The sequence below is a fragment of the Seriola aureovittata genome, chromosome 22 (assembly GCF_021018895.1).
Source record: "Seriola aureovittata isolate HTS-2021-v1 ecotype China chromosome 22, ASM2101889v1, whole genome shotgun sequence".
NCBI lineage: Eukaryota > Metazoa > Chordata > Actinopteri > Carangiformes > Carangidae > Seriola > Seriola aureovittata.
Window position 1 is genome coordinate 10,455,577 of NC_079385.1, and position 8,986 is coordinate 10,464,562.

The 8,986-nt window shown below is 43.0% G+C and overlaps 1 protein-coding gene and 1 long non-coding RNA gene across 2 annotated transcripts in view; one reads left to right on the forward strand and one right to left on the reverse strand.

The window, feature by feature from the left end:
* The window catches only part of lrrc17 (leucine rich repeat containing 17), a 25,309-nt gene extending 20,114 nt beyond the window's left edge, over positions 1 to 5,195 (reverse strand). Inside the window, exon 1 of the mRNA XM_056367998.1 lies at positions 4,899 to 5,195. The gene's annotated coding sequence lies outside the window, so the exon portion shown is untranslated. The remainder of the gene's footprint in view (positions 1 to 4,898) is intronic.
* LOC130163667 (uncharacterized) overlaps positions 1 to 8,772 on the forward strand; it is a 9,578-nt gene extending 806 nt beyond the window's left edge. Inside the window, exons 2-4 of the long non-coding RNA XR_008826507.1 lie at positions 2,457 to 2,584; positions 2,869 to 2,912; positions 8,608 to 8,772. This is a non-coding gene — a long non-coding RNA (uncharacterized LOC130163667). The remainder of the gene's footprint in view (positions 1 to 2,456; positions 2,585 to 2,868; positions 2,913 to 8,607) is intronic.
* Positions 8,773 to 8,986: the final 214 nt, after the last annotated feature.

An 8,986-nucleotide genomic window follows, 5' to 3' on the forward strand; every position in this document is an offset into this window, starting at 1 on the left:
AAATGAAACAGACTCTCAGGCTGAAAAAGTTAAACAGATTATCCCATGAATCACATACTTCATGTAGTGCCGCATGTGGCTGACAGTTTTATCGGTTTGTTCACAGTAACCTGCATGCTAACAAGAGTGTAGCTTAAATGCCTCAGGGTCATTCTGTTAACAGAAATAGTGTTTTATATTGGGTGTTAATTATTAGACATTTTATTTTTTGAAATCACGCCCAGCTCAATTTTCAATACTTTTCACATTTCAACCACATGAGGTAGGTTTTTTTTTTTTTTTTTTTTTTTTACAGGAAGACCACAATCGGACAGCACTGCCAGAAAACCCCCCAGAGAGAAATGTAGTTGTAACAGCAAGTATGATTGTGTCATCAGTTGCGATAGAGCTCCAGTTACCGAACAGACACTCGACTGCATTGTGCTGGGCAAACTGCTGAGCAAACGGAAAAAGTTTATATTTGGTAGTTTGCCTTAAATCTTTCAAATGGTTTTTCAAACCAAAACAATTTAGCTAATCAGTCTTTTAGACAAGGAAGGGACAGCAAATACTCAGCATCAGCGTGCTCTCAATCAAAACAAACCACTGAATAAATGCTTTAGTTAGTGTGGAATTTGTTTTGGTGACGGGGTGCAGGGAGTGAAGACTTGAAACTCCAACGCCAACTGCATATCATGTGTCTTCATGCTGTAACATCTTTTTTGATCCTAATACTCTGTACACGATACTGTAATTTGATGGGAGAGAGTGAGAGATCAACTAAAGTGATTCAGTGACTGCATGTACAGTAGCACACCACTTACATTATAATGATATAAAGCAGGGTAGTGAGTGTTGCAGGGAAGTATAACGTGTAATTTAACCAGGTGTAAGCAGGCGGTTTTGCAGGAGTTCAGTGCTGACAGAGGAAGTTATACCACTCTGCCGAAGAACCAGAGTGCAAATGTGCAAATGAAGCACCTCAACATAACACGCACACGCACATGTAGACACATATAACATAGTATATTACAACAGTATATTCATACAGATAGACAAAAGGGAGGGACATATACTGCAGGTGCCCATACAGGGACAGTGAATGGAGAAAAAAAAAATATATTAAAAAAAAACACACAGAAGAGCCACACCCCGACGCAGTCTGTGTGTCCATGTGTGTTCTCTGAACTGTCTGTGGGTTCAAATGGGTCATTTGGCCTCAGCAGACCGGAGGAAACACAAACCGGTTGGCCTCGAACATCATCCCGTACCACCTACGTCAGGAAGAGGGGGCGAGAGAAGAAGACTCATCGACTCTGGATTAAGAGAAATACAGATGGAGGCAGTTTACAAATTTGAAAACCATTTCCCAAATAATGTTTCAGCGAAAAAAAAAAGAAACCACCGGTTGGTGGGTGGGGGGCGTGGGGGGGGGTGAAAGACAGAATGGAGAAGAAAAACCAGGCTCAAGAATGTTAGACGTTGAAGTTGCACGGGAGAGAAAATATCATGATGTCAGCTAAAGGGAAGTTCCTCCTGGCGAAGATGGGAGACGGATTTGTTTGGTTTCAGGTGACACCGCTCTGCTTCTGTTGTTCTAGGAACACATGAGCGGCCGAGGAACAGAGGCAACAGCACATACGGCGGACCCTGTCTGATGTAAATTTGCGGGTCAAACTACAGAATCGCTTTCAGTTTTGTGCACTCATAAAAATCAAACCTATTTTATGTAAAGGTTTTGGCTCTGAATGGTCCGAGGCTCAATCCGGTGGCAAGACATCAATCCCTTTTTTTTTTTCCACCACTACAGGGACATTACATAATATGTGTTCTTGGCTTAACATATACACATGAACATGAAGACAAGTTGGGTAAAAGGGCACTGCACACTTGACTTGCAGCATTAGGAATAAGCGAGGTCTACCTATAAAACATCTTATCCAACACTTATCCATGTCAACACCACCCTCACCCGAAAAAACTTTGAAGCTGCTCAGTCTCTTCCTGCACTAGCTGCCCACGGAGGCTCTTCACGCTCCAATAACACTGGACAGGCCACTGGGGATGGAAAGAGTTCAGACCTCCAGAGGAAACACAGCGCAGAAACACAAGGGCCACTGTGTTGCAGGGAGAGAAAGTGAGAACAAGCAGGGGAGGCTGCGAAAACAAGAACGAGCCCTTTCTCCTGAGCTACTAATAGAAAAATGTAAAGCATTCAGCTTCCATCCAAGTTGCTTGCATAGATAGATACGTGGAGGGAAGCAGGCGGAAAGTCAGTCAGTCAGTTGTTGCAGAAAAGACAGACGGATTCAATTGAGAGTTGAAACAAGGAGTGAGTTTATAGGTGAGTTTTCTCTGCCAGCTATAGCCTCCCAGTAAGCTCACCTTACTTTGTTTCCCTTGGGCTCATTTCCCTTTGTGTGTGTGTGTGTGTGTGTGTGTGTGTGTGTGTGTGTGTGTGTTCCCAAATGTAACAGCCCCACCATGAAGCAAAGAGACAAAGAAGGACATAAGGAAAGAATGATGGCACCTACAAGGATGTAAGGAACCGACCCTAAACCCGACACCAGAGGACGAGACAGTGACAGAGGCAGACATATACTGTGTATGTAGAGAGTGAGCGAGAAAGAGAGAACCCTTACACATCCCTGAGAGCCTAATTGGAACCAGACAAGTTCATTTCTGCAGAAGAGGAGAGGCAAGAGGGACGGGGGGGGGGGGGGGCAGAAAATGACAGCTTGGTTTTTACAGGCAGGGTCAGAGGTGATGAACACACAAAAAGACCAACATCTGAAAGTAGATGTTCGATGGAAAGCCAAAAGCGTGTGTCCGTGTGTATGCTCCTTTATAGTATACCCATGTGAAATCTGTTTTCTCCTTATTCTCCAGAGGCCAAACACACAGGCAGGAATAGCAGAATAGCCCTGATAGAGGTCAGTGTCTCATGCACCGGCGTCTGCACGTCCATGCAACTCCTAATGTGCTTTCAGCTGAGGGGTTATCAGGCATTGGTGTGGTCTCCCTCCCAGTTTCTTGGCTGCATCTACTCATGCTCTGCAGCTAACTATGAGAACAATAACCCCCATCATAAAACATTAAACCCGGAATTACTGTGTTGCTGAAATGTGTCAGGTTTATAGAAAAAAATGAAGAGTTGGGGAAAGGTTTTATTTTAATCTTATGCAATATTCTGCTGTGTTTAATTGTGTATTCCAGTCTATTACTTTCTATCAAGAAATCCTGTGTGCAAACTGCTTCATTAGAAACAGGGAGTTAAAAAACTGTCATGAGATGTTTCACACACAGTTTTGTTTGCATTGGCGCCAGACACATCTGCACTTTAAACACACGCACGCGCACACACACACACACACACACACAGAATTCTCCCTCCCCTCTTACTACAAAGTGTTCCACTTAAACTTAACTGTGGCTGCAGCTGAAACAGCAGAAACATAAGTAAAAGGGTCTCTCTCACTGTAATCAGAGTAAACTTGCAAGTCAAGCCCCCCCCCCCCCCTTTTTTTTATTTTGTTCGGTGCAAAATTCCAGAGTAAAACCACACGTCGCTCCCTCTCTGCGCTGCATGAGGCTGGAATTTTTTCTGAATCTTATACAAGGGGCATGTAACTCCCTGTGTGGATGTACATACAGCTGCACACACACACACACACACACATATGGACACTTGAACAACCAGCAAGTATACTGTACAAACAGTGGTGCAATAAACCATGCAGACATCCTTTAGAGGATTTTGAAATCTTATTTCTGGCAAAATCTCATAGCTGACACCAAATTCTCCAAATCCTATTTCTTTTCTTTTTTTTTAAAAACATAGAATAGGCTGAGTATTCAGTGAACATGAGTCATTTGTTGGCCATGGCTGTCCAGAGTTTCTTACTGTCCAAAGAGGGTCCAAGTAGGTAAATGAACCCCGCACTCTTAGCTCTCTCTCTCTCTCTCTCTGCTGAGCTACACTGCCTCACCATGGCAGTGTTTAGTGCTTTTTTAGTTCTGGTGCATGGGGCCTCCAGCCAATTACATGACAAAAGCATTAAGGAAGCATCTAAAAATAGCAACTAGCCTAACTCCAGGGGAAATTAAGATTAATGTGAGGCTGCAATGACCCTCAGTAAACTTGGCACAAGTTGAGCAACTTCAAATAGGAGTTTCATATGAGAAAAAGAGTGCTGACTTCAGCAAATCCTCAAATACAGAGCTGGAAAAAGATGCAGCTCAAATGTAATGAAGACAATAATTAATTTCTTGTTTTGATTTTTTTTTCTTTTTTCTATCAGACAGTACAATCCAACTGAGATATTGCATGTTATGCAACCTTCTTGTGAGTAGCTCAGCTCGGTCCATTCATATCTTATGTTTCGAGTGTCATTGCGCCAATCCAATTCTGATAATGGACACGTGTTTTAATGTTGTGTTGCTGCAGCTTAACTTTAAGTGACTTATCAGAAAACACACAGTAAGTTTTCAGCATAGCAGCACTGCATTCATTCTTTGTCTATGAATTCACTATCAGTGCCTGTCTCCAAGGAACAAAGGGAAAACCCTAAGAAAATCGGAAAGTCACAATTCTAGTAAAAACTTTAGGAAAAAAAAAAAAATCATCCTCTGGTGGGTTTTATTACATATTATGCAACCTTGTAACCATTTCAGATCAAGATTAAAATAATATGCTGTGGGTTTTTTTTCTAGCCTTGATGGAATCAGTTTTTATCACCAAGAACTAAAACTCTGGTGCCAAACTTTACTTGCCAGAAAATCTTCTTGAGTATTGAATGTTGTATCAGGAAGGATTTTGGGGAGGGGAGGGTGGTGGGGGGGCGCACGTTTGCTTTCAGCTGCAGAATCTTTTGCCGATAGACAGATCTGATGGTACAATGTGAGGGTTTCAGTCCTACCTGTGCAGGGAGAGAATCTGGCTCGGGCTCGTCCACTAGGACCTGCAGATCTCCGGTTGGTCCCGCGTCCCCGGCTCCTAATCCTGTCATGAGCGCTGCGTCCAAGCCAAGAAAATCCTGCCTGGCTGCCTGTAAATTTAGAGCCCGGAGTGAGGGACGAACGACTTGCTGCTTCTACTCTCCCTCTCTCTCTCTCTCTCTCTCTCTCTCTCTCTCTCACTCTCTCTCTCTCTCTCTTACACACTCTCACTCACTCTCTTACTTTTCACCCACTCAGCTGGATCGCACTGAGAGTGTGAAGAGAGAGTCAGAGAGAGAGAGAGAGAGCCTGCAAGCAAAAAAAAAAAAAAACTCAAAGGAGTCTCAAAGCTGTGTCTGGTTTAGCATTACACACACACACACACACACACACATATGTAGGAGGGCGGCAACCTTGCACTGGTCGCCTCTGCTAAACCAATGGACTTCCTTTAGGATATTCCTGCTAATTGGCCTGATGGACTCCGAGAGCATCTGGGTGGCACTAAAAACACTGCAAACACCCATGTGGTTTTTCTGTGGTGTCATCCTCCCCAGCAGAAGGGAAAGGCCTTGAGGATGTTAATTTTAGCAATTTTAAGTCTGGGTCTACTTCCAACATCTGCCTTTGATTGCTGTTTTGTTATTAGGCCTTGGATTGCCTTTCATTTCTGCCCTGCTACTTTTCAGCACTAGCTAACAGCGTGGCTCTGGGAATGGCTATGGCACTGTCAGTCTTGTTAGTCAGCCGGTCCAGCGCTATGATCCATACTAAAAACGTCTCAACGACTATCGCGGAAAATGACCATTAACACTTAAATCCATGATCCCCTTGAAGCAAATGGGGAAGTTCGCTAAATCATGACTTCCAAAAAGGATGAAACGAGGCTAGTGAAGTGTTGACGACGCTCGTACAGCCACAGAGCCGCTAACACCTCTGTAGATTTATGCTTAATCGGGAACGACATGGTCTTCCCATTTGTGATTTTACCATTCAGTTCTGTATCACAAGTTTTCAGACACAGATTTATTCAAATCCCTTTCATTTCTTTGACATTTATGATAAATCGGATCCAGCTTCCCGAGGCCTCCTCAGAGCTAAACCCTGTGTAATTGCTTTGCACTGTAGTACATCTGTATATTTACTTATGAGGCAGTGAGGATTCCCATAGTAGCTGGACATTCCTTACCACTTGTTACTAACATGAACCAGTTCCACTGTGACACAAAACAGCTCCCATGGGAATAGTTTTGATGACTAGTAAAGGGCATTCTGTGTAATTTTATGGTGCCAGAAGACAGTGATCCTGATAATCAAAATACAGCCGCCTGCTCCTTTTCTCTTCTCTTCTCTTCTGTTCTTCTCTCCTCTCTCTCCTCTGCATCAACACTGAGAGAAACAGCTCCATATTAGGACCACCCTTCTGCACCGTCCTAAATGGATTGTTTACTGCCAAACACTTGAGGGCACTTACACCAGAACAAGTGTTTTCGGCAGACAGGAGGGGCCGAGACGGACACCTAGGGAGTTTTTCTGCAAAGTCTATAAAACAGTCAACCTGTCTGTTTAGCAGCAGATAGTGAACATACAGTAGCCCCACCTACAAACACGCAAAAGACCTACTGTACGCACACATCGCAACACTCTCTGCCTGCACCAGTGTGTGCGTGCGTGTGTGGGCACCTTGTTAAAAATGCTTCAAGCACATTCTTTAAAGAACCACATTGACTTTTGAGCCCAATGCAAACCTTTTAAGACGTTTTTACGGCCTACGTGTACTGTATAAACGTCTAAATAAATCTTTGAAAGCAAAACGTGCGCACAGGTCCAATTCAATCAGACAAGGCAGTTTCAAGTTTCATGTTTATGCTTTGTTATGTCCTTAAAAACCCAATATCTTTACTAGAGGACATCAAAAAAAAACAAAGTTTATTGTGTCTAAAGCAAGTTTTCAAGCTGCTGCACTGAGATGAATGAGAACCAGTGACTTCCTTGGAAGTAGGAAATTCAACTAAATGCGATTACAATGTATTCTAATTGTATGCTTTGGAGACTGGTTGGCAGTTATGTAATGTAAACACGAAAAACTGCCCTCTAATTAGGCCAAAGCTGCATTTCCTCTGTCTCCAGCCTTCGCCACAGGGAAAACATGTTGCGCACGGGGGCTGCAGTGCTTCCCTGCCTCAAGAGTAAAAGAGCAACTCCCTAAATCCTGTCAGACAGACTGCAGACATCCTCATTCCTTTAATATCTCTGATTCAAATGACAGGGTGTATGTGAGAACGGTTACTCAATGAGACAAAACCTGCGGAGAATTATCACCCAACTCTGCAGTTTCCCTCTACCGAGCGTTTTAGCATCTATCTTCCAACTCGCTATTTTGGTTTTTCCGGCCCATAACGTTACTGCTTTGGTTCGCTTGCACGACTTGAGCGTAGTTTCCAGCAGCTGTGAAAAAATCTCTTATAAACCCACTCTACACCACCTGCGCAGCACCAAAATGCCAGTCAGTGTCTATCTGGTGAACACAGAGGAGCATCTAGCAACTAAAGAGCCAGATATTTCCCTCAAGAGTTGGTGGAGACCAAAATGGAGCCAAAAAGAGAGTGAATATTGGACCAGAAATACAGAGATATAGGTTATACATAATGTTGTATTTGCATATTTACGAAAAATAAATCTCTCCATAACTACCTTGTCTTTGACTAGTGTTCAATCAAAAATAAAGTCGCTTTTTCTGCCCCTGGGCAAAGTTTGAAGGCTGCCTTAACATTAACCCAACAAGCGACTCCAGTCTCGCAGTAAGAGCTACCTGCATGTAGCCTGAGAGGCAAAAAAAGAAAAAGAAAAGTCAGACATTAGCAGCTGCTGATGAAGCTTGTTGGCGATTATTAACATTCTTATCAATTGAGAGCTTCTCTCATTTGTTTTGAAGGTCGGACAGCGAGAGCACACATTTCATAGTGTAAATTTAAAACTGTGGAAGTTGGGGGAGACAAAATTTAGGGTTGTTAATTAAAAGTGAGGGGGAGTGCGGAGGTTCCACTTGAAAGAAATGGTTTGTATTGTCGTAAACCCCACTGTTTGATTTGGTACATAAATGTTTAGTCAGCTAACTCTGCTCCTCTGAGTCTGCTGTCTTTCTCTCTGGCTCTCTCTCTCTCTATCTGGCCGTCTTTCTCGATGTGTGCCTCGCTCCCTCCGCGTCTCTGCGTCAGTGTCCCAATGCATCTCTATACCTGGCCACAATCCACGACGTACTGGAAACGCATTGGAACAACACATGTACACACAAACACAGCAATACAGACTATTTAGACAAACCAGATGACCCCGTATCTCCTTCTGCTGTGGCTATAAACCTCAAATCCCATCTAATCAAAGCACCATACACTGAATCCCTCTGATTCAGTCCACGCTCTACAGGTAATTGCTCACTTCGAGGACAACAATTATCAATCACTCGTTAGTTCAGGAAATCATGTCATCTTCTTTTTCCCCTTCTCTATTTTCTTAGTCTTTTTCCTCTGACTCTAACACTTACTCATTCTTTATCTGTCTCAGTCTATCTTGCTGTGTGTGTGTGTGTGTCCCCTTTCCACTTCTCTTGGTGATTTATTTGTTTTGCATGATTTCTCTCTCTCTCCTTCCCCTCGCTTTGTTATTTTCTCCTCGGCTTCACTGAGCCAGAAGACGGAGCAATGAAGTATACAAGAAGAATGGAATAAAAATTTTGATCAATCCGTCGGCCCGAGTGTCGTGTTACATTGTTAACAGCTGAAACAGAAGATCTTGTAGTCGTGCATTCAACTGAAGAAAATTAACCAGCACAATCTATGAATCGTTGTATCTTAAGTCTGCAGGACCAATTATGTAATAAACTTTGGTGCTTGTTACAATCTGTGTCTCCGGGTGGCATGGTGGATTAAAGGATCATAACATAACACAACAGTGACGTGCAAAGACAAATGAAGGTTTGTTGGAGAAAGAATAAATAGAAAGAGAAACATTAAGCCCATTTAAATAGGTGTCAAAGAAGAGAATTACACATCTGCCAGTAGTTCAATCT